At 38.0% G+C, this 24,513-nt stretch overlaps 1 protein-coding gene and 1 non-coding gene across 4 annotated transcripts in view; both read left to right on the top strand.

Moving 5' to 3' along the window:
• Rab27a (RAB27A, member RAS oncogene family) overlaps positions 1 to 24,513 on the top strand; it is a 76,802-nt gene that overhangs the window by 19,003 nt on the left and 33,286 nt on the right. Inside the window, exon 1 of one of the 3 annotated variants that reach the window (XM_026413413.2) lies at positions 7,664 to 7,727. The exons of 1 other annotated variant lie outside the window; for it this stretch is intronic. The gene's annotated coding sequence lies outside the window, so the exon portion shown is untranslated. Of the gene's footprint in view, positions 1 to 7,663; positions 7,728 to 20,854; positions 20,932 to 24,513 lie in introns of those variants that run through there. One more of the 3 variants, XM_026413412.2, reaches the window with a different exon arrangement.
• On the top strand, positions 16,858 to 16,963 carry LOC113200127 (U6 spliceosomal RNA). The gene has a single exon (XR_003302999.1). It is a non-coding gene; the product is annotated as a U6 spliceosomal RNA (small nuclear RNA).

Below are 24,513 nucleotides of genomic sequence, written 5' to 3'. Positions count from 1 at the left end.
GTCACAAGCCCGTGCTTTTTACCTTGGAGTGAACCCAGAGCTCCACCAGAAATGTGGATCTTAACTGCCACAAAGGAAAAAAAAAAAACCTGTAAATTTTGGGGAGAAGTGTTTATTCATGAGGGTGTCTCACACCTAGAATGTCCAGGTTGATTTAATGTATTCTCAGGGAGTTAACCCCCATCTTGGTTGCTTTCTCTTTTATCATGTTCTCTTGTCCCTTGGAGGACTGTTGTTCAGTGATCTTGCAGCCATTAGCAACTTTATTTTTCTTTCTTTCTTGCGGCTGCCTCTACCCACAAGACAGGAACTGTGACAAAAAAGGAACGTGCTGATGAGACCATGCTGGCCAGCAGGGTGGCACCATGGCAACCAGGGCCTGCCTGTCAGCAGGTCCTGCAAGCCCAGGGCTGTCGCTGTCTCTCTCTCTCTCTCTCTCTCTCTCTCTCTCTCTCTCTCTCTCTCTCTCTCTCTCTCTCTCGCTTTCTCTCTCTGCTATCTTAGCTTCTGTTCTCTCCAGACCTTCAGAACCTGAGTGTTCCACAGGAAATGGTGCCCCTACCAGCCCCCACTCCACTTCTGTTTTCTCTTCTCAGGATTAAAGATTCCTTCGATATCTGTCCATCTTTTGCTGTTACTCCTTTCTTCCTCCCTCTGAACTTGGTTGATTTAGAGCCAGAGCTCAGGGCACAGACAACATGATAACTGATGAGTCATTTGAAGCCCATTAAAAACCAAAACTAATCCTGGCAGGAACCATTATTTATTTGCACATTTATTCCCTCCAACCTTGCAGTGCTGGGGATCTATCCCAGGGCCTCACATACTAGGCAAGAGCTGTACCTCTGAGCTATGGCCTGTCTCCTTTTTTTATTTTTATTTTTTGGCTCTTTGCAGTGGGCTCTTCCTTCTGTACTCTTTTTATTTTTATTTTATTTTATTTATTTATTTATTTAATTCGTTGTTCAAAACTTTACATAGCTCTTGACATATCATATTTCATACATTTGATTCAAGTGGTTTATGAACTCCCATTTTTCCCCCTTATACAGATTGCAGAATCACATCGGTTCCACATCCACTTTTTTACATACTGCCATACTAGTGTCTGTTGTATTCTGCTGCCCTTCCTATCCTCTACTATCCCCCCTCCCCTCCCCTCCCCTCCCATCTTCTCTCTCTATCTTGATACTGCTGCAGCATGGCTGAGTGCTGCTCTGGGGCAGCAGAGATCCCATGGCAGCCGCTGGGAACCAGGGAGGAATGAGTAACTGGTGAGGTGGGGGTGCTGCCTGAGGGATGAGCCTGCATTGCTGCTTCTTTGGAGGCAGGAGTTGCTTTGTTCAAACATGGGCATAAATCATTCTTCCAAGAGCTGAGAGCATTGATTGTTTTGTTTGTTTTTCTTTGTCTTCCCCATTTCATATCTTACCAGGCTTCTCTTCCTGTGATGAAATCTGAGCAGGGATCCTTTAGCTGGATTCATCTCCCAGCAAATTGTGAATGGATCCCCTGTTTTCACAAAGAGAAAGTGCAAACTGTGTTCACCTGGGATCTCTGTGTTGTGGTGAGCCACTCAGCCCAGGGACTCTCACTATTTAAAAATCTCTTTCCTAGTCTCTTCAGATCTCTCTGGCTGCTCCTCAGATTTTGCCTCTTTCTTCACTCTAAGTGTGTATATCTTCTCTCCCATGGCCTTGGGACATAGAGCTGTGTAAATGACCCATTTCCTTATTTACTCTTTTGAGCTTTAGTTCAGTTTAGTTCAGTCCCAGATGCCAAATACAATTCCCATGTGGGTTATGTCTACACAATATGATGCAGTATTTGAGAGTTGCCGGAGTTCACATCTTGTTTCTGTCATTTACTGGCTATGTGACCTTGGACAAGTTTCTTAATCTTTTGTGTACAATCAGTTTTCTCATCAATAGATTAGGCGCCTTTTAGGCTCATTGTAAAGACTGCAGTGTTAGTACTTTAAAAGGTTTAGAAAATGCTTAGTAAGTGTTAGCTATAATAATAATGGTCTTCTCAAACCATCTTTTCTTCTCTGAGTTGATAATACCATTAACTCAGTTATTAAACTGGAAGTCTTAGTTATCTTTAACTTCTGTACTACTCAGTTAAGAAATTATATTGATTTCTGCCTCCTGAATATATCATGAATTAATCCCTTTCTCATCATCTCTACTGCCACTGACAATTGAAACCCTCACCATCTCTTCTCTTATGTCTCAGTCACTTTGAACTACAGTAACAAAGCACTGCAGACTGGGTGACTTATACACAATAGAAATTTGTTCCTCATGTTCTGGAGACCGGAAGTATGAGATTGGGGTGCCAGCGTGGTCAGGTGCTGGTGAGGGCTCTCTTTCAGTTGCAGACTCCCAACTTCTTATATCCTTATATGACAGAAAGAGCAAACAGATTCTCTGACCTCTTCTTATAAGGAAATCCCATTCATGAGGGCTTTGTCCTCATGACCTAATGGTCTCCCCAAGGTCCACATTCTAATACCATCAAAAAAGTCAGTACATGACTTTGAGGGAGACACAACATCAGGCCATATAACACCATGTACTTCAGATGTTCTTTATGTTCCCAGTCTGTGGCTGGCTGCCAGGCATAGATCTCCTGTTCCTCTCCTACATAAAAGCTTATGGTGGCTTTCCGTTGCCCAGAGAATAGCTCAGACTTGTAGTGCCATCTAGGAGTCCTTTTAGGCCAAGGTCCCAAACACTGTTCCATCTCTTTAGCCCCTGTTCTGGACATACCCTCCTCCACCTCCACACGCCATGTTAGTCACATCCATTTCCTGTGAACCTCTTGATGCACTCTAAGTAACCGTTGGATTCTTGTAAGTCTAAACACAACCCCGCTTGCACCCACCCACCCTATCTATCCGTCAGCCTCACGTGTACTCCCTTCTCAATGGCTTTTCAACCCAGTCTGTCTTTTTACTTGAACATCAGACATCTCTTGCCAAATTCCATCAAATATCAGTTACACTTTTAAGATGAACATCAATGATCATTTTGCTTATAATTTCTGTTATCTTTAAAGGATAATGCTTATTTAACTGACATGTGAGTTAAAGCCCTTCCCCACATTATCTTGTGGACTATATAAAATTTGTTCATTCACCTTTGTCACATGTTCTTCTCTGGGTAGATGCTCATGTTCTTCTTTTCGTCCTTGGCCCAGAGGGGCCTCTGTGAAGTCTCTGATTCCCTGCTTAGGCCGAGTGGGCTCCTCCTCCTTCCTCTGGCTCTGTTTCCCAGCCCTCTCACTTCCCAAGGTTTTTTTTTTTAATTATTTTTTTAAATTAAAAAAAATTTATTTATTGATTTTAGGTGTAGATGGACACAACACAATGCCTTTATTTTTATGTGGTGCTGAAGATCGAACCCGGGTCCCTCCCGTGTGAGGCGAGCACTCTACAATCCCAGCCCCTCCCAAGGTTTTATGCACACTTTTGTTAAGGTTCATTGTTCGTTTCCATGCAGAGTGCACATATTGGGCTGCTGCTCTTCTAGAGCAACGGTGGCCTTGGGGCTCACTGTAGTGAGAACTGCAAGCACTTGTTCAGTGCTGGCTTGTTTACTGCATTGTTTAACTGAAGTGCTTCTGAGCCGCTGTCTCAATTTCAATCACTCAGGCTGTCTCAATTCAGTGGCTTCTAGGTTCACTGGTGTAGCTTTTTATCATTGATGGAAACCACACATCAAACTTCTTTTAAAATTACTGTCAGCTTCAGGATTGGTAGGCATAAGTTGTGATGCATTCAATTTATGTTACATTTGAAGTACATTTAAAATATATATTTCTTTTTAAAAATTTTTTAATGTGTATTTTTTAGTTGTAGATAACACACAGATCTTTATTTTTATGTGATGCTGAGGATTGAACTCAGTGCCTCACGCATGCGAGGCAAGCGCTTTACCACTGAACTACAGACTCAACCCCAAATATATATATTTCTTAGGAAGGATTCTTTTTTTTTTTAATTATTTTTAGTTGTAGTTGGACACAATACCTTTATTTCACTTATTTATTTTTGTGGTGCTGAGGATTGAACCCAGGGTCTTGCACGTGCGAGGCAGGTGCTCTACCGCGAGCCATAGCCCCAGACCCTTAAGAAGGATTCTTACATGCATCACAAGCAGAACAACCCATTCCCATGTCATTCTATGCTTTTTATCTATAATTTCACATTTGTCATTTGAGTCAAGATGATTTTTCTCTAAAACAACTTAAAAGTTCTATTAAAAAACAGATTCCCATCTAGTATAGTTTTTAGAGTTCTGAAAGTGTTTAAAACTAAAAGTGATGAAAGGTGTGTAGAAATCACAACACGAGGATTTACTGGTTTTTAATGGTGTTAAGAAAGTTAATCAGTACTGTCAGTAGTTGTGGAACTCTTTGGAGTTAGGTGTGGATTACCATTTTGTGTTTTGTTGTGATGTTGAATTTGCTTTCTTAGAACTAAAGGCTCTAGACTTTTGTTATAGAGTGGCTTGCTGCTATTTCTTTTGCCTTAAGTACCCCTTTTCATTTCTGGATTATTCCTGCCCTAACCTTTTCATCCAGACACATATGCATGCACATGCACGGGTACACACACACACACACACACACACACACACACACACTTTTTTCAGTGTTTTGAGATCCAGTCCAGGGCAATGAGAATACTAGGCAAGCACTCTACCTCTGAGCTACATTCCTAGCCTATCTTGGTTCAAATGAAGATGCATTTCATGGAGTTAACTGGAATATAGATTATGGATTTTGTATAGGTGTGATGAAAATAAGTTGGCTAAGTTTTTTTTTTAAAGTTGGTCTCAAATAATTAGCCAGAGCTTAGAAATTTGTTTTCAACTTCTTCTTCTTTTATTTTTTTTGTACTAGGGATTGAACCCAGGGGCACTTAAACATTGAGCCACGTCCCTAGCCCTTTTTATTTATTTATTTATTTATTATTTTTGAGATAGGGTCTCACCAAGTTGCTTAGGACCTCACTGAGTGGCTGAGGCTGGCTTTGAACTTGTGATCCTCCTGCCTCAGCTTCTGGAGCTGCTAGGATTTCAGGTGTGCACCACCACGCCTGTTTGTTTCCAACTTCTTAAATTTTATATTTCAAAATTAAGATGTGATTTTGACACGTGGTTTGTCTCCCTTAAAAAATAGTTTATTTTTTATAAAAGCAGTTTTAAGTTCATGGTAAAGTGCAGCAAAAAAGTACACATTTTCATTCATCCCCGATCCTTTCTCCCCACAGCTTCCCTGGTTATCAACATCCTCAATGAGTGGCACATTTGTTGATGAACTTGTATTTATACATCATTGTTACCCAAAGTACATAGTTTATATTAGGATTCAGTCTTAGTTTTATAGGTCTTGATACATGTATAATAATAATATCTACTAACAAATACAATATCATACATAATAATTTAACTGCCCTAAAAATCCTCTCCTTTAACCCTGATAAGACAATAGCCAAACTTTTTATTTCCATAGTTTTGTCTTTTCCAGAACATCATGTAGTTGGTGTCATATAGTATGTAGCCTTTTCATATTGGCTCCTTTCTCTTAGTAATATACAATTAAGTTTCTTCCTTGTCTTTTCAAGGCTTAATAGCCCATTTCTTTTTGGTGCTGAATAATATTCCATTGTTTGTAGGTGTCATAGTTTATTAATCCATTCACCTACTGAAAGATGTCTTATTGTTTCCAAGTTTTGGCAACATGAACAAATCTATAAAATTCCATATTTTTTATGTATATATTTTCAGCTCATTTGGGTAAATATTAAGGCGTGTGGCTTCTGGATCATATGGTAATAAATGTGTTTAGTTTTTTTAACAAACTGCCAAACTATTTTCCTAAGTGGTTGTGGCATTTTTCATTCCTATTAGTAATCAATGGGAGTTCCTGTTGTTATACATCTTCATCAGAATCTGGTGTTATAGATTTTGGTTACATTAATAGGCATGTACTGGCATTTCTTTGTTACTTTAATTTGCAGTTCCATAATGATATATGACATTTAGCATATTCTGTATGCTTATTTTCTACTTATATATCTTCTCTTAAAAATAAAAACAAAATAAATGAATAAAATAAAGGTATTGTGTTCAACTATCACTAAAAAAATTTTTAAAAATCGATAAATTATTGTGGCTCAGTGGTAGAGCGCTTGCCTAGCACAGGCGGGACCTGGGTTCGATGCTCAGCACCACCTAAAAATAAAAGGGCATTGTGTTGTATCCATCTACACCTAAAAAATAAATATTAAAAAAAAGGAGTAACAAGAAATAAGAATGTATTTGATATATATATATATATATATATATATATATATATATATATATATATATCTCACAAAGGTTTGGTAGCCTGTATATATAAAGAGCTCCTATGTGACTATAAGAAAAATTAATAGAAAACTGGGTTTGGAAGAGCTGGGTTTGGTGGCCTATGCCTGTCCCAGTGGCTTGGGAGGCTGAGGCAGGAGGATCATGAGTTCAGAGCCAGTCTCAGCAAAAGTGAGGAGCTAAACAACTCTGTGAGACCCTGTCTCTAAACAAAATTCAAAAAAGGTCTGGGGATGTGGCTCAGTGGTCGAGTGCCCCTGAGTTCGATCTCCGGTACTCCCCAAAACCCAACAATGACAAAAACAAACAGTAAACAAACAAATAGGGGAAGTACATGAATGTGCTTTTCTATAAGAGGAAACAAACTGAGTGTTCAACAAATTAAAAAAAAGATGCTCAACCTTAAAACCTGTCAGAGAAATCCTAATTTAGATCACACTGTATTTCCCTTTTGAGAAGTCTGACAGCAAATGCCAAATATTGATGAGGATAAGAAATTGGGAGTGTTAAACAATTGTATTGGAGAACAATTTGGCATAATCTTGTATTATTGAGAATCCCCTCTTCGACATCAACCTGGAGCAGAGCTCCCCCATGGTATTCACTGAGGGCTGAGGACACAGGGCATGGGGGTGATTTCAAGTGTTTCTCTGTGGATGTGGCTTTGCTAATTCCTCACACTCAACTTGCCCATCTGATATCATCATCAGTTCCTCCAAAAAAATCTGATGCTCACACACAGACACTTACTTTATGCCCATTCCAGTTCTTTCCCGTCGCCCACTTCAAATATCCTGTTCTGTTGGTAACATCATTTTGCCCCCCTGGCTACCTGGGTTTCATTCTTTGGAGTCCTCTTTGCCACCTACTTTTCCACCCAGTGAGGCACTTTGTTGTATTGTTTTTATTTTATTTATTTTTTTTGTGATACTGGTATTGAACTCACAGGTATTCTACCACTGAGCTACACTCCCAGCCCTTTTAATTTATTTTGAGACAAGGTCTCTCTAAGTTACCAAGGATGGCATTGAACTTGTAATCTTCCTCCCTCAGCCTTCCACAGCTTATAGGAATGTACCTGGAATTTTCTATTATTTTAAAATCAATGTCTCTTGGATCCTTTCCTTCCCATTCCCATAGTACTGCCCCCATCTAAATGCTAATTTCATTTAAATTCTCATGGTTAAAATCTGAACTTTGAACCTAGAATCATAGATCACTGTGTTGGTGTTGGGAAGAGTCTCTTGGGTTTAAACTTTATTTCATCTTCGAACAAACAAGGTCCAGAGAGTACTGGTGAATGTGGATCATTCACAGATGGTAGTGAGTTAGAAGCCCACACTAATGGTGAGTTATTCAGCTCTCTTTAACAGGCTGTATCACCTCATAAACATTCTTTTGAGCTTACAGCCAGTTTTATATTTATTAGTGTATTTGTCTTATCTCTGTATGCCTATAAGTTTTAAGGGAAAAGGTTATACGTTTTTCACTTTCATATCCTTTGAAGTGATTAGCAGGACTCCTCAATGCTTGTTAAATTAAAGCGAAGACATAACTTCATCTGGGGATGTAGCTTAGAGGTAGAGCACTTCCCTGGCATGTATGAGGCCCTGAGTTTCATCTCTACCACTGCAAACAAGACAGACAACAAAAAACATACCTTGGTTCCAAACATATTTTCTTTCCTATTCCTTACTAGCTGTATGCCTGACTTTGAAGTTGTTTTGCTTAGGTCCTGGTTCTACTTGAATCATAGTCAGATTGCTTCCCCTGTCTAGCTTCCTGAGGTCTACTTGCCTTGTCAAACAACCGTCTTACAGGTATCCAGTAGTTTACAGTTCACAAATGTGATATTTAATGTATATAATGTATCCTTTAATCCTTCCCAAAATTTGCTAGATAAATATTCTCATTTTGTGGAAACAGATGAGGAGAGGATACCCAACTAACCAGAGGTCTCACAGCTAGTAAGTAAATAACAGAGTTCAGGTCTACTGGCTTCAAGTCCATTTCACTTTTGATATCCTGTGCTAGTAGTTCACATGGTGTAACAGATGTTTTGCTCCCTGATAACAGTGTCTTGTTTGTTCTTTGTTGCACATGAGTTTATCTTACTTCCTTACCCAGATTACTAACTTCGTATATCGAGGTGGTGCTAGATCACAGGTTTTTATCATGCCACCCATAGTTAGGAACATAATACTGGAGACATAGTAGTTGTGTATTAAATCCTGTTAAGTTCCATACAAATATAATTTATTTGTGTATATGTGTTGCTGGGGATTGAACTCAGGGTCTTGTGCATGCCAGGCAAATGCTGTGCCACTGAGCTATACCTCCAAGCCCTACAAACATAGCTGTGCTTTTCTGTTAATTTAAACTATCAGTAGAGCCCTAAAACACTTTTTGGTTATTCCTGAATGAAATCAGCAGGGAACAGAGGGAAACAGAGGAAGAAAGAGGCTGTTAGAGAAAGCCAGATGGTAGACACAGTTAGCCTTTGAGCAACTTATCAGTCTAGTGGTAAGGAATTGTGGAGAGGCAACACATAAGAAAGCAGTTTTCAGGAAATATGCAATTTTACTGGAGAATTGAGACATGTTCATGAGACAGGAATAGAGTATTTTAGAAGTGGCATACAACTGTACAAGTTAACCAACAAGGTATAGCATTCATACATATGGAGAAAACACTGGTTGAAGGAATACCCAGAGGAGGATGTGGTTTGAGAGACAGGTTTTCAAGGTGAGAGTGGAGTGGGTAGAGATACATTTTACTTAGGTCATGATAATCCTACTAATTATTTGGGCCATGAATAAAGGAACATAAGTAGGTAGGATGTTTCCTTTGAAATAACCTCCCTTTCCATTTTCCACTATGGGAAGCCAATAGAACTTTATTTTTGAGTCCTGGTGTTCAGAAGTGAAGAGAAAACAAATAATTTTGTATGTCATCTGTTCATGGAGGTGTGTTATGCTGACCAGTTCTTCTGGTGCTACCTAATTTCATATATTCTTGTGCATTTCTCAGATAAATCAGAGAGATACTTTAGCAATTCCAGTACTTTGACAACTAAACTATGTTTAAAACTCTGCATTTTCCCACAAGTAACAAAAATCCACTGACGGATATTTATCCATTTGCATATCTAATAGATATATATTTGTGAGAAAACATATATAGAACACATACTCTGTAAGATCAAGACCTTTTTGATTAGAAATAATAGAATTTTAAAATCTCTTCCTTCCTGTGTCAGAAATTTCCAGTTTATAAGAGCTGAAAACATGGATATTTCAACTACTTAAAGACAGCAAAAACCAATGGAAATAATTTCAATTTGAACATTATAATTTTTATGCATAATAATTAATTTTCTCTATAATTATATGCAATAGATTTTTAAGTGTAAGAACTATTATTTCTTAAACATTTATACGTAAAATTTTAGGGTGATATATCTAAGAACATTGAGTAATGTTATCATTGTCTATTATTAGAAGCTTTGATTTATTTTCAATATTTGATAGCTATACATCAATTTTCTTTTTATATAGTACAAATACATATTGAAAAGCCCTTAAAAGGAGTACCATTTATAATGTTTTTTAAAATAGTGGATTATTTCCTGAGATCAAATACTTAACTCATAAACTTTTGCAATCAGATTTCTTGGAATGTGGAGACTAACATTATACTATAAAATGTTACATTTGGCTGATGATAAAGACAAGGTCTGGCCTCAGGGGACCAAATTCTAACCTGGATGCTTGGCTTTCCATCTGCCCAAGGTAGGAGAAAAAACAGTGAAGGAACCTGATTGGAATAGTTTGGGAGCCATTGAAATCAGATGGGGTGAGCAGGATCGAGTAAGTTGTTTGACCTAGAAGGCAAGAGAAACTTTGTCTTTTAAAAAAGCAACAACTACTATGGATCTTCTCTTCTGACTATTGTTACCGCTGGCTCTGATGAGCTGTTTGCTCCAAAGTCTGTCTAGATAGGCATCCTCCTGAATTCTCGGAACTCTCTCCCTCCCAAATTCATAAGCCATTTCTCAAGACCCTTTTAAGCCTGCTCTTTAGTTTCTAGATTTTGACTTTAATTTGACTTTGACTACTTTTCTGGGCCTGTCTTGTACTTAATCTGGAGTTCACTGTGTCCTGCTCTCACATGAGCTGAGGTGGGGAATACTAGGCGTTTCTCTGCCCCTTCTTCCTCATGCCCTTTTCTTTTTCCTTGAAACTTTCTAATGGTTTTAAGTAATGAGGCTTTCATATAAACATTCCTTATGACCTAACAGTTAGCTGGGTCAAAGGGTTCTGTGGATAAAATTCAATACTAGAAATTTCTTCAGATTTCATAGGAAAAAATCAAGTTAGTGGAGATAATTTTTAAGTTTTACTCTGATAGGAATTTTTATTCTGATCAGTATTTTTTTGCACTTCTTCATGCTGTTCTGTACTATAGTAAAAAGTGGCTTTTGATAAAACATGAAATATTATATTCTCAGTTATCTTAGGTTTGTTTTGTCAACATTTTATTGTCTTCTTTGAAGCTTGTCTTGACTTTGGAGCGTTCCACCCAAGAATAGATTCTTGAGTTCACTGACACTTGCATTATTTTCTGATGGGCTCAAATGGTCCATTTAGCAGGATAGGATCACCAGTGTAGTTGAGGACAAACATCTTCCCTAGGGTTCCCTCCACTTTCTGTTTAAAGGACACTGGTGTCCTATTATAGGGTGGGTGGTGCTTCTTGATTATCTTTTGGCTGGTTTGACCTAGGTTTTCTAGGACTTAGCTCTAGGTTCAAAGTTCATCCCTTCTGAGGACTGACCCAACCATAGTGTCCCCAGGACTCTTTCCTAAAGTTTTCATCCTTTCTCTCAAACTTTCTGTATCCCATTTTGGAGTGCTCACCAGAACCCCATTTGAGATTTTCCTTCCAGATGAGAGGAGACTTAGAGGGGAATCTGAGAGGTTGCATCTTCAGGAGGTACCAACTAAAAAAGCCTGGTTGGCTTTACAAATGAGCTGCCAATTTCAGGCACAGAGGTAGTATTTCATACAAAGCCAAAGTCCGGCAGGATGATTTAGAGCTGGGATGGAGGTGGCACTTTCAGCATTGGTTTTCTGGATGTGTGCAGTGGAGTCCTTGTTAGGTACCTCATGGGTCCACATGCCTTGGAGTTGGAATCTTATCCTGCGTTCCTTTCATTAGAATGGTTCTACTTTCATTGGTCTTATTTGATGAGGTGCTATGTAAGGTTTCCTTTGAAGAAACAGTTTTATTGCTAAAGAAAATTTGCAATCGGCTGGACTAGAGCAGCTCTCTGAGGCAATGAGAGGTTAGCTGCAATGACATTATGCAGATTTCCTCAGAGCTTACGCAGGAATATCGAGCTGGCCACAAAGACGTTTATCTGCTGTGGACAAGAAGTAGCCTGAACTTAGAATAGTTCTATTATATGTATAGAAAGAAGTCAGATAAGAAGGCTTCCAAACATAAAGCAACCTCCGAAGTACTCTACAGTAAAATGTTCTGATGAAATGTATATTGTTTATTCCTTATTGCTCAACTGACTGTCACAACAGGATGAATGCAAAGACATGCTGAACACATGTTTCCAAGACTTCCCTGTCATCGAGTATGGCTCACATGTGCTTTTTAAAATAATTTCATGAGTGGAAACATGAATCTATTTTCCAGCCTTCTCCCCATTCCAAACAAAACAAAACAAAATTTTAAAAAAGCTAGTATAAATTATAGCCTTCTCAGTTAATTAACATACCAATGTGTACACTAAAAGCAGAAATAATAGCAATTAGTATAAGTAAATAAGTTAAATTTGGTATATAACTCATTTGATTGTATACTTTTCCAGTTAAAAAATAATAATGGGGAGAAAAAGTAAAATTGAGTAAAAGTTTTTTTTTTTTTTAATTTATTTATTTTTTAGTTATCGGCGGACACAACATCTTTGTTTGTATGTGGTGCTGAGGATCAAACCCGGGCCAAACGCATGCCAGGCCAGCGCGCTACCGCTTGAGCCATATCCCCAGCCCGAGTAAAAGTTTTTATAACTCTTAAAGTAGCCCCATGAATTCCAGATTTCCTCAGAACAAAATTGAAGCTGACAGATTTAATGCCACTTAATAATGACTATTATTTATAAATAACCTTGTTATTTAATGGTGCTTTATAGTCTTTTTTTTTTTTTTTTTGTACTGGTGATTGAACCCAGGGGCACTTAACTACTGAGCCACATCCCCAGCCCCTACCCCACCTTTTAAAATTTATTTCGAGACAGAGTCCTTTTTAGTTGCTTAGGGTTTCACTAAGTTCCTGAGGCTGGCTTTGAACTAGTGATCAACCTCCCGAGCCATGCACATAGAGCCTGGCTATATTCATCCTTTTTAATATGTTACCTTGGGTTTATTTTCTGAAAATAAATATGATCCAGTTTTTAAACATTACCTTTCTTAGAAACTTGCAGAAGAGGTAGCAAAGATATAAAGATATAAAAAATTAAAGCCGGCTGCAGTGGTGCACACCTGTAATCTCAGTGGCTCCGGAGGCTGAGACAGGCAGATTATGAATTCAAAGCCAGCTTCAGCAAGGGTGAGGCACAAATAAAATACAAAAAGGGCTGGGGATGTGACTCAGTGGTTGAGTGTCTTTGAGTTCAATCCCTGGCATCCCCCTCCCCCACAAAAGATATAACAAATTAGAAATCACAAGTAAGTAGCTTGAATACACACACACACACACACACACAATATTATATATATTGCATCTAACACATAGGGCACACAAATTACTTTCATGCAACTACTGAAAACATTTATAAAATAACTCATTTTAAATTCCCCCAATTTGATATTATGCAGACCGTGTTTACTAATTATAATGTAATAATTAAAAATCAACAACAACAATAATAATTTTAAAAAGCCAACTGTGATCTGCCGGGTTGGTTTGAAAATTGGATGGCTTCAGGTCCATTGTTGTTTAACCTCAGTGCCCTTGCATAACTCAAGGCACACCTCATTCTATACACAGCTGTGACAGAAATGCAAACAGTCAATTCTAAGACCCTGCATATATAATAGGTGGAGCAAAGAAAGACTTCTTGAGAAGCAATAAGAAGTATATCTCATTAGACCTTATCCTTAGGTAAATTTTTCCCCCTTTCATTTGATTCATCTATTAAGGAATATGATATCTGGGAGCAGTTAAACACATATTTTAAATGTATCAGTGGAGAGAGGCCCACAAAGGCATCTAGCTGGCTGTCTACAGCTTATTGATAGCTAATGGCAGAGGCTAAGAATCCTAGCATCTTTATTTCAGTTGTTTTAAAACATCAGGAAATGGCTTAATTTAAAAAGAAAAACTGAGTTAGTGTATAGTGAAAATATTCACAGGGAGTAATATCTTAAACTCATGATAAATTTATCAGTATGCTGCTCTTCCATTTACATTATGGTGAAACCAAACTGGAAGAGGTTTGAAAAGCACTTGGGTTTCTGAAATGGCTCCATTTCCAGATGTGGCTGGGGAGAACTCTTTTCCTTTTTGGAAAAGTAGAATTTCCAGAAGACACAGTAGCATATGAGTTTTCTTTTTTTTTTTAATTTTTAATATTTATTTTTCAGTTCTCGGCAGACACAACATCTTTGTTGGCATGTGGTGCTGAGGATTGAACCCGGGCCGCACGCATGCCAGGCGAGCGCGCTACCGCTTGAGCCACATCCCCAGCCCCAGCATATGAGTTTTCTGAGGAGGGTTGAACATCTCGAGATTAGCACAGCAGCTCACTGTGTTACAAGGACAGCGTGTATGTATTCACTGACTGGCATTGTTAAAACAAGGTCAGTTTTTGCACACCCAAACTGGAGATTGAGAAAAGCAGCTGGCTATGAGGGACAAGAGAGCTGGAGAAGGAAAAAGGGAATAGATGGAGCCGTGGCATGGGAGTAAATGTTGGGAGTAGGGCTTTAGAATGCAGCATGAGGGTGTGGTAGGGCAGATGTTTGTAGGAATAAAACCATCTTAAAGAGATGTAAGTCCTGTGTGCTTCAGTAAGCCACTATGTACTGAGGACAGAGAATAGACCTGCTCTGATGTGGTTGGTGAGGGTGTGGGGTAGGCAATACTTGGCAATACTTGAAGCAATACTTGGTGCATTTTGGATCCTTTGTAAGTATCTCTGTGTCAAACCAATGTATCAACTTAATCTTTGGAGTAGGGTATATGGGACAGGAGCCCTTAGCATTTATGGTCCTATCTGTGAGCTTATAGCACATCTCATTCACCAAAAAGTAAAGAAGGATTTGTTCCTTTTGTTTGATGATCATAGCCCACTGTAGAGATCATTCTTATAAGACAACAGTGAAGACATCACCCTGGTGTGTCAGTGGTTGGGTCTGGAAAGGCAGGGTATTATATATTCTAGACAAATTTCTGGATGGAGTGAATAAATATAGAACATTCATTCTCATTTTTAAAAAAAAATCAATAATAAATTTGAGCCTCCCTCCAGTTACTGCTAACTCAGGCCTATTTGACTAATTGTTTTATTGTTTGGGTAGTCATCCCAGCAGCTCTTGCATCTTCTAATTCATAAGTTTTTCTTGGAATGAATGAAACAAGTGTCATTGCTTCTTCCCAAAATGAAGGGTTGCTTCTTGAGTTGGTGTATTTCCCTAACAGATCAAGGTCTGTCCTGTGTTGCAGCATATGAAAAACCTGAGGCAGGTGGGTGTGTACAAGGCCTTCATAGCACATTTCCTGTTGTCAGAGGATTAGTCTTGTTGGAAGCCCCAACTGCATTTTTTAGGTCAAAAATAGAAAGGTGTTGTGTGTTTTAGAATCTTGGAAATCCTCTTTCCGACTTTAAGTCCTTTGAGTGTTTCCTGGGTAGAAAGCCTCTCTGTCCTGGCCACAGTGGCAGTGCTGCCATTTCTAATCCTTCTGCCTTTGAGTCCGTCCCAGAGATTTGCTGGCACTGCAACTTAATGGGCACACATTGTACCTTTTCAGAGCCTGTTAATAGCAGAATTCCCTCTATTAACTTGAAGATATCCCACCTTCTGGGTAGTTTAAGTTATTCCTCTTTTTCCATTTTTTTTTTTAGAAAATATTTTTACTCCTTTCTTTGAGAGCTTTATAATATTTCAGTGTCATTCTTAAGGTATAGCAGGAAAAATATCAGGCTTAAGGCTGGAAGATCAGTGTTCAGGCCCTATCTATTGTACTCATATGAATAGCCATGATTTATTCATCCTCAACCTGGCATTTTGCTGCTCCCTTTATACAATTAGTTAGTGGGGTCCTGCTATTTGAATTTAGAAAAATCTGACTCCAAAATCTATGTTTCACTGTCCTCTGAGTGCCCACAAAAAGCAACTACTGATTGGGAGAGCTCCTTACACCTTTTGCATTTTTTTTTTTTTATCAAATTCTTGGAGACCACCCCACTTCATGGTGTCCTTCAAGGTACACTTGGCCGTGGGTTGCTCATTCCATTGCAGTGATGTATGTTTGTGTCCATGATGGAGTTGCTTTCACATTATTTGAGATATTACTCAGCAAATCAAATAACCCCTCCCATTCCCATTGTACGGTCTATATTTTTAAATGACACATTGAGAGCTTTTTTCCTGTTTCTCTATAAAGCAAGAGGTACTTGTCACAAGTTAAAGTGCTACAGAACTCAATGTTTTGGTAAATTTACTTTTCCTAAATCCCTGTAAACATTCATCTTCTGATCCTAAAAGAAGCTTGGGCCACAAGTCATGATTTCTCAGTAAATGAGTCAATGGTTTCCATAAATTAAAAGGAAAGCTATTATCTTCCTGGAGCCATTGGCAATGGTCTTTCAGAACATCTCCAACTTTCAGGAATTGTTCTGGTGTCCTGTCCTTTCCTGACATAGTGCAGCTCATATTACTTTCTTACTGGGTTTCATTGGTCACCCACTGAAGGGAGGGACATTTTAGAAATAGTAGGCCGACTCCTAGATTGGGACTGCTTGTTTTTTCTTCATCTTGGTCTTTCTCTTTAATACTTATACAGAATTTGTGACTGCCTGGAGGAAACTTTTACAAATGAGGATATGTTTGAAGGTCCTCACAGCAAGTGGAAATTTCTATTTCATTCACTACTGTTTGCAGAGTATTTTTTCTCTGAAAAGAATTGTGATGTTGGAATACCAACATCTGCCCAAATTTAGTCTTTTTACCTCATTTACCTGGAGAAAACTGAGTATTTTTATGGAGCAGGTGCCTTGATTTAATAAATATTTAATCAAGTGATTTGCAAATTTAGATCCTGTCCGTTTTCAGCCATGAATAGCTCTTTTCAATGTCAAGGATGGATCTCTGATATTACTATAAAATACTGCATTTATGAGAATATGTTTATAAATCACAAGTTATAGGTGAATACATAATGCAGTTAAAATCTAGTTGCAGTGCCTGCTTTGCAGCACATATACTAAAAATGGAACGATACAGAGAGTATTAACATGGCCCCTGTGCAAGGAGGACACTCAAAGTCATGAAGTGTTCTATATTTTTGAGTAACATTCTGGAAACTGTCAGGGCACTATTTTCAACATGGGCCTCAATTATTTTGAATTTGTATTTCAGATGCTTCCTTGGCATGATTGAATAAAACGGTTCACATGAAAAAAATATCTAGTTTTATTCTCATATTATCAATTTGGATAAAATCAAACTCATCTTTCAATCAGGAGACCAAAAAGAGCCAGATTCCAATTTCTTTCTATTTCTCAAAGCTGTATATTTCCACTTACTTCTCTCTGCCTGAGATTTTTGCACAAACAATATGTCAATCTTTGTCTGTCTTCTCTCATGTTCTACTCTGGACCTATCCAGGAGGTTAGAAGCATATCTACTCACATCTAGAACCGAATTGTGCACAGAGGACACAGCTGTTTCTTGTGGAAGTGGGAGGTCCCTGCTGTAGGGTAGTGTGTGTATTGCTTTTGTAGTGAAAGTAGCTCTGTTTCACCTCAGGGTGTAGAATTTGTGTGGTCTTAAGAGAGTTGTAGACAGGGCTCATTTGGTAAACAAATTGTCCCAGCTCATCTCTTCACACATTATAAAATGATTCTTATCCTGCCTTACTCCCTGTGACTTTTCTTGCCTTGTCTGCTGTGTTTATTTTATGTATCCCCTCAGAACACCAAGGTGGGTCAATAGTGACATCATAAAATAAACAAAAAGAAAAGTCAATGCTTTTTAACATTAAACATAAAAACACTGATAAAATTTATATTCCTATGACAGTCATTGGTAGGTGAACATTTTTTTTTTTTTTTTTAGAGAGAGAGAGAGAGAGAGAGAATTTTTTAATATTTGTTTTTTAGTTTTCAGCGGACACAACATCTTTGTTTGTATGTGGTGCTGAGGATCGAACCCGGGCCGCACGCATGCCAGGCGAGTGTGCTACCGCTTGAGCCACATCCCAGCCCAGGTGAACATTTTTTTCCCTAAATGAATCCCTAGATAAGGAACATTAATTGTATAAAAGAACATGTGGCAATATAGTTCTCAAACATGCTAATGTTCTGTTACCTGAGTAATACTTATATTTACACATTCCTATATCTTCATAAAAATCATTTTGGAGCTGGTCACAGTGGCACATGAGTTAGTGACACATGCCTGTAATCCCAGTGACTCTGGAGGCTGAGGCAGGAGGAATACAGACAAGTTCAAGGCCAGTCTCAGCAACTTAGCAAGCCCCTAAAGTGCAAAAGAAAAAAAAAAAAAAAGGACTAAGGACTAGCTCAGTGGTAAAGTGCCCTTAATTTCAATATCCTCAGTCAAAAAACCAAAAACAGAAAATTAAAAAAAAAAAAAGCATTTTGGGATTTTGGGCTGGGGAAAGTGAAGTCCTTAAATTACAGAGGAACACTGTGGTACTTGATTAACCATCTTAAAATATTCAAAACATTTCAGGTACCAAAATTCTTTACAATATATCCCATGTTTCTTTTTCTCTTCCTCCCTCTTCACCCCCACTCTGTGGTACTGAGTTATATCCCCAGCACTTGTTATTTTTTGAGACTCCCTAAATTGCTAAGGGATTCACAATTCCGCTGCCTCAGCCTTTCAAGTTGCTAGGATTAAGTGTGCACCACTTTGCCTGGCTTTGTGCTTCTCTTTCTAAAAACTTCTTTTTGTTCTCTGTTGAGATTTGTGTATTTATTCCTTTCATTTCTTCACATTTGTGCCAGACATGTGATGTGTGCATGTGTCTGCAGGGAAAAAGCCATGTGGGGGTATGAACATGGCTGTTGTGTTGCACTGTTTGTGAGAGAAGTTCAACACATTCATGAGGATTGGCTTCTTTGAAAACTGAAAGGCAGGTATAGTCACTGAGAGAATTAAAATTGGGATGCTGCTAAAGTGAAAGGTCTGAGGTGGAAAAGATGCTTTTTTATGTTGAGGGTAACTGCCTTGACTCCCCACTGTACCCTGGCACCAAGTGCATAATGGGTATTCAATAAATATTTGTTGAATGAACACATGAGTGAGAGGACCAGAGGATGTATCTTTATAGAGAAGTTAAGGCAGTACCAGGGAAAATAATCTTGCTTTAAGAGGAGAATGCTAAAGGGCTGAGCAATTCTATATGGAAGTGAAAGCTTTTATGATTTTTCTGCTTTCTTTCCATTTTGGAACCATAGGAAAGAATGCACAAACAAGGACTTATGGAAAATTGTGCTCTATATGTGTAATATGAATTGTAATGCATTCTGCTATCATATATAACAAATTAGAATAAAAAATAAAGAAAAAATTAGGAGACTTGATTTCTTAATAAAATCTTTTGAAGATATAATGAAAAACTAAAAAAAAGATTACGGGAGATGATTCTGAAGAGTTACTTTAAAAATATTGCTATTTTTTTTAAATAGCAAGTCTCCTATTTATAATTTTTCTCTTTGGGGGAACCTGGCAGGAGGAGGGCTTTTGATAGAAGGACTACAAGAGTGGATGTGCAGATCCCTCATGCCAACATCTCTGAGTCCAAAATTCAGTAGTAAAGCTGTTTGTCTTTATAGCTGCTGCACTCCTGATAGCTTTTTTAAAAAAAATTTTTAAATTTTATTTTATTTTTTTTTTATTATTTCTTACATAGATCACAATAGAGGAAGGAGTACATTACATTCATACTGATAGCTTTTAATTCCTGATTCAAAGCAACTAAAATGAAGTTTTCTAGTCCTGAAGGAAAGAATACAGACAAAGCAAAATATATTAGAAAATGATTGGACACTTTAAAAAAAAAAAAAAAGGATTGGGAATTTTTGGAGACTTGGAACCTCGCCCAGCACCTTTGCTAACTTAGCTGGTTTGTTTCAGACCATTCATTTTCCTTCTCTGGGCCTGTTTCCTCCTTTGTGAGGACATAGAGCATTCAACTGGAGAAAACGCCCAGCTCTTGGGTTCGATCCTCAGCACCACATACAAAAAAAACAAAGATGTTGTGTCCGCCGAAAATTAAAAAATAAATATTAAAAAATTCTCTCTTTAATAAATAAATAAATAAATGAATAAAGGTTAAACAACCACCACCACAACAAAAAACTCAGAATACCAAAGTAACTTTTTTGATGGATAGAGACCCCAAAAGTGATGGCACCTAAATTTAATTTCTTTCTATGATTTTTTCTGAAGTTGTTAACAGTTAGCTAATACTAAGTTTCAGTGACTGAAAACACAAGGCAAGCAACGTGCTTAAATTTTTTCTGTGGATTATCTCACTTAGTCCTTAAAACAATCTAGCAAGGTTATTAATGTTGTCAACTCCATTTTTCAGCTGAAAGAATGGAGCCTAGTTTAAAGAACGTGGACCAGATCATACAGAATCGAGGAGTTAGAATTTGAACCCAAACCTACATGTCATCACACTGAGAACACATCGTCATTAGGTGGTGCAGATCTTGTACAAACATTAAATCATCTTTAAGGATGATGATCAGATAAAATAAAATTCTGTATGTCTAGAGTACTATTTGTCTAGAGTATCATTTATGACAAATGGTAGCATTTCAGTTAATATTAATCCAACTTAAGGTTGGATTCTGTGATTGACTTTAACATGAAGCCTCATGGAGAATTTGTGTGTGTGTGTGTGTGTGTGTGTGTGTGTGTGTGTGTGAGAGAGAGAGAGAGAGAGAGAGAGAGAGAGAGAGAGAGAGAGAGAGACAAGATCTCCTTTCCTCTTAATTGAAGTCATTTTCTTCTTATTCCCTGAAAAACTATTAAAATACATTTTATTTTTTAAATAAGGAAGAAGATCCCTGACTTTCTCTCACCAGGCAACTATCACCACACAGAACATGTTGAGGAAGTGGGTGTTCCTTGCTTTCTATTGTTAGTTTGATGAGAATGAGGGTGGAGAGCACTTTGGAAAAATATTTGTGTAAGGAGGAGAGACAGAAGTGAGCTGAAGGAGAAAGTCTTTCGTGTGTCCCAAACTGGGGGTCCCTCGAAGAAATTTCCTTAAGGTATTTAGACATTATTTCCTCAAGGTAACCAGTGTGTTACCTCAGGTTCAAATGCTTTTAACAGGTCATTATTTTCTATTTTTTTCACTTTTTAATTTAGGAACTCGGTGTACTTTCTTATGGTTCTAGGAAAGGAAGGAATATTGCCTGCATGTTGACCCATGGAAGCTAGAGTGCTAGATGCTGCTGTTGATAGAGCTAATATTTACACAGACTCACTGTGTGCCAGGCACTGTTCTAAACCTTAATACTAGCCCAATCCTTACAACAGTTTTCTGAGATAGCTTAACTATTGTGCTTCATCAAAATGTGTTGGTGGAACTTTCTTGATCTTGCTAGAAGATGCTAATGGAAGGTTTTCCATGTAACTGTATTTCCAGGGACACCTGATTTAAAAGAGCAGTTGCAAACTGTCTTGCATTGTAAGACTGTGAAGTATAAAATGCACTCCAGTTTTAAAGAAGTTAAAATAAGAATCCATATGTATGTTTGAATTAAGAGAATAAAGAAAATGTGGCATGCACATACAATGGATTACTATTCAGCCATAAAAAAGAGTGAAACCCTGTCATTTGCAACAACATGGATGGAACTAGAGGAGTTATGTTAAGCCAGGCACCTGATGACAAGTACCAATGATCTTACTCCTGTGGAATGTAAGGTGGTCGGTCTCCTACAAGCTGGGAGCAGAATGGCAGTTACCAAAGGCTGGGGAGAGGTTGATCAATGAGTATCAAGTTGCAGTTGGATAGGAATAGGAAGTTCTGGTGAGCTATTGCATAGTAGGAGTGAACATAGATACAACAATGTGCCATATATTTCAAAAAGCCAGATGAGAGAATTTTTAAAAATGTTTTCACTAGAAAGAAATGATAAATATTTGAGGAGATAGATATATTTACCTTGGTTTCAACATTATGCAGTGTATATACATGTATCAAAACAACACAGGTTACCCCCCAAATTTGTGTACTTTATGTAAAAAATGAATTTAATAAAGACTAATTAGTAAATAGGATATCACTCCCATTTTACAGATGAGAAATCCGAGGCAAAAGAGGTTAAATAAGTTTTCCAAAGTTTTCCAATGGCATTTGAATCTAGGGAGTTTGGTCCTAGAGTCTTTGCTTTTAACTTTCATTATTTCCCCTCTCTGCTGTGCATTGGCTTTGAGCCCATGCCAAGACGTGGACAGGCAAACCAAGAATTGTGCCAAATTGCAAGGCACAGTGGCCCATGCCTGTAATTTCAGTGACCTTGGAAGCTGAAGCAGGAGGTTCTAAGTTCAGACCCAGCCTCAGCAACTTGGCAAGACACTAAGCAACTTAGTGAAACCCTGTCTCAAAATAAAAAGGGTATGGATGTAGTTTAGTGGTTAAGTACACCTGGGCTCAATCCCTGGTACCTCCTGCTCCCCGCCCCCCCCACAAAGTTTTTAGAACCACTTTAATTTGGCCCTTTAAATTAATCTAAATTAATATAAACCTATCAAATTCTTTTGAACAAATATAAGCTTACTAAAAATGGATGAGAGTGTTTTATATGAATTTGAATTTGTTTTTAAGTTGATCAAACTCTTCTGAAATAGAGGTATCTATTTAAAATAGATCGTAAATGGTTAGAAGCAGCCACGAAAAGATCAGAATTCATTTGAAAATGATCCTTGTTGGCTCAGCAAATTACCCTGAACAAGTAAACTCATCTTTTGTGCTAGAAAAGTATGTTTTGAGGTGACCAGAGCCAGTTTTAGAAATTCTTCTGGGTCTTCAGAGCCAGTCTGATGTCCAGAATAGGAAGGGAGTGAGCCAACACTTACTGAGAACTAGTGTATACTAAGTGTTGTTCTGAGCATACCACAAACAGTGTCTCCGTCAGCCTTCAGGTAGTCAGTGTTAGCTTCCTTTTTTGTAGAATGGAAACCTAGATATCTACGGCTCAGAGACATCCAAGTAGTTGGTAGATGGAAGGTTTGGGATTCAGAATCAGTTTTGCTTGATTCCATGTGTTTCTTACTTATAAGATATCATACCACTGCCCACTTTTAAGCCCAGTATGCCTTAAGAAGAAAAAGAGCAACCGGCATGAAGCTTTGGGTAGGATAGACATTGCACTGTCAATCAGGAGAGCAAAGTTCTAGGCTGTGCACACCAGTCATCCTATCTGGGTTCTTTATTATCTTTAGAGAACCAAACTCAGATCACATTATTTTGGTTTTCTTTTTCCTGCATTCTTCCATGGCCCTGGTCTTTACATAGTCATCAAACACCTATTTTCTTTCTTTAGGATTAGAAAGCCAAACTCAGAGAGTCAAAGGTCTGAGTATTTATTTTCAAATTGAAAAAAACAGGCATTTGCAGTCTGAAAAGTGCAAACTATGATTAATGTTGATGGTATCTAAATCTTCGATTTGTGGAACTTTGTTAGTTTTTCCTGAATGATGCCTTGGTTAGTATTTTATCATGAGTAGAAAACAAGACTCAGAGATCATTAGCAGACTTACCCATATGATTTTTCACCTATGGAAACTAAGCACATTTAATTATTGGTAGAGCAGAAATAGTATCATCCGTCTTTGAATTCCACTCAAATGGGTTTAGAAAGTTCTAGAATATTGATTCTATTGGTAGCAACCTTTTCTCCTGTCTTAATTGATATAAAAACATAGAAATGACCATTTTTTCCAAATTAAAAGAGGAAATAAGGTAGCCACAGTGTGTCTTCTTTTACATTCTTATTGTAAGATTGGAGCTGCTTTCTGCTTCAATTTGAGGGGAACTCCAACTTTGCCCCTGTTCTCAACTGCCTAAGTGTTATCTGGACCTGCTTTTAATTCTTAGGTCTTATTTATGAATAACTTGGAACTAAGTGAGGTGCTATGATAGGCCTTGTTGAGATGTTTATACTCAAGTAGTCATCTTTTAGAGAGGACTTCTGTTGCATGTCATTAATACTGGTCACCCACACCTGCATACAGAAGCTATTAACATGGGAAGCTCTCCTTGGTAAAGTGCCACCCTGTATAGTGTGCAAACAGTACTATGAATGTTTGTAGAGGCTCTGCCCTTATCCACTGGTCAGTCATGTCTAAGATGTGAGGTCCCAGATCTGCACTAAGGCTCTCTGAGGAAGTACCTTGCAGTGAATCTTAGGTATCAACATTAGGATTTTTGAGCATAAGGTAAGTTATTAAGTTGAGGATGGGTTGGGGGAGGCAATCTTGAAAATCAGAAAATGTCCTTGCCTGAGATTTTACTAATATTATATATCTATAGAAACAAACCTCTAGAAAGCATTGAGTATTAGAGCAAAGTTTCAAAATATGGGCCTTTGTGGAAAGGACAATGGGAGAAAAATCAGCAGCATCTAATAGAGGGTATCTGGCATGTGTGTGGATGGGTAAATATGTGCATTTAAATGGGCAGGTACAGTTGTCAGTGGTAATGGGATAGCTGGTTATTTTTATGATTTTTCAGAAGAGTTTATTGGCATTAGAAATACAGGGATAAAAATAAATAGACCTTTCCCAGGGAAACACTTCATATCTAGTTGGACTAATATTTTGGATTGACATCTATTTAGAAG

This window comes from Urocitellus parryii, chromosome 6 (genome assembly GCF_045843805.1).
Source record: "Urocitellus parryii isolate mUroPar1 chromosome 6, mUroPar1.hap1, whole genome shotgun sequence".
In the NCBI taxonomy this organism is placed as follows: Eukaryota; Metazoa; Chordata; class Mammalia; order Rodentia; family Sciuridae; genus Urocitellus; species Urocitellus parryii.
The sequence above is the reverse complement of the archived record's forward strand: the minus strand, read 5'-3'. Positions and strand labels throughout refer to the sequence as shown.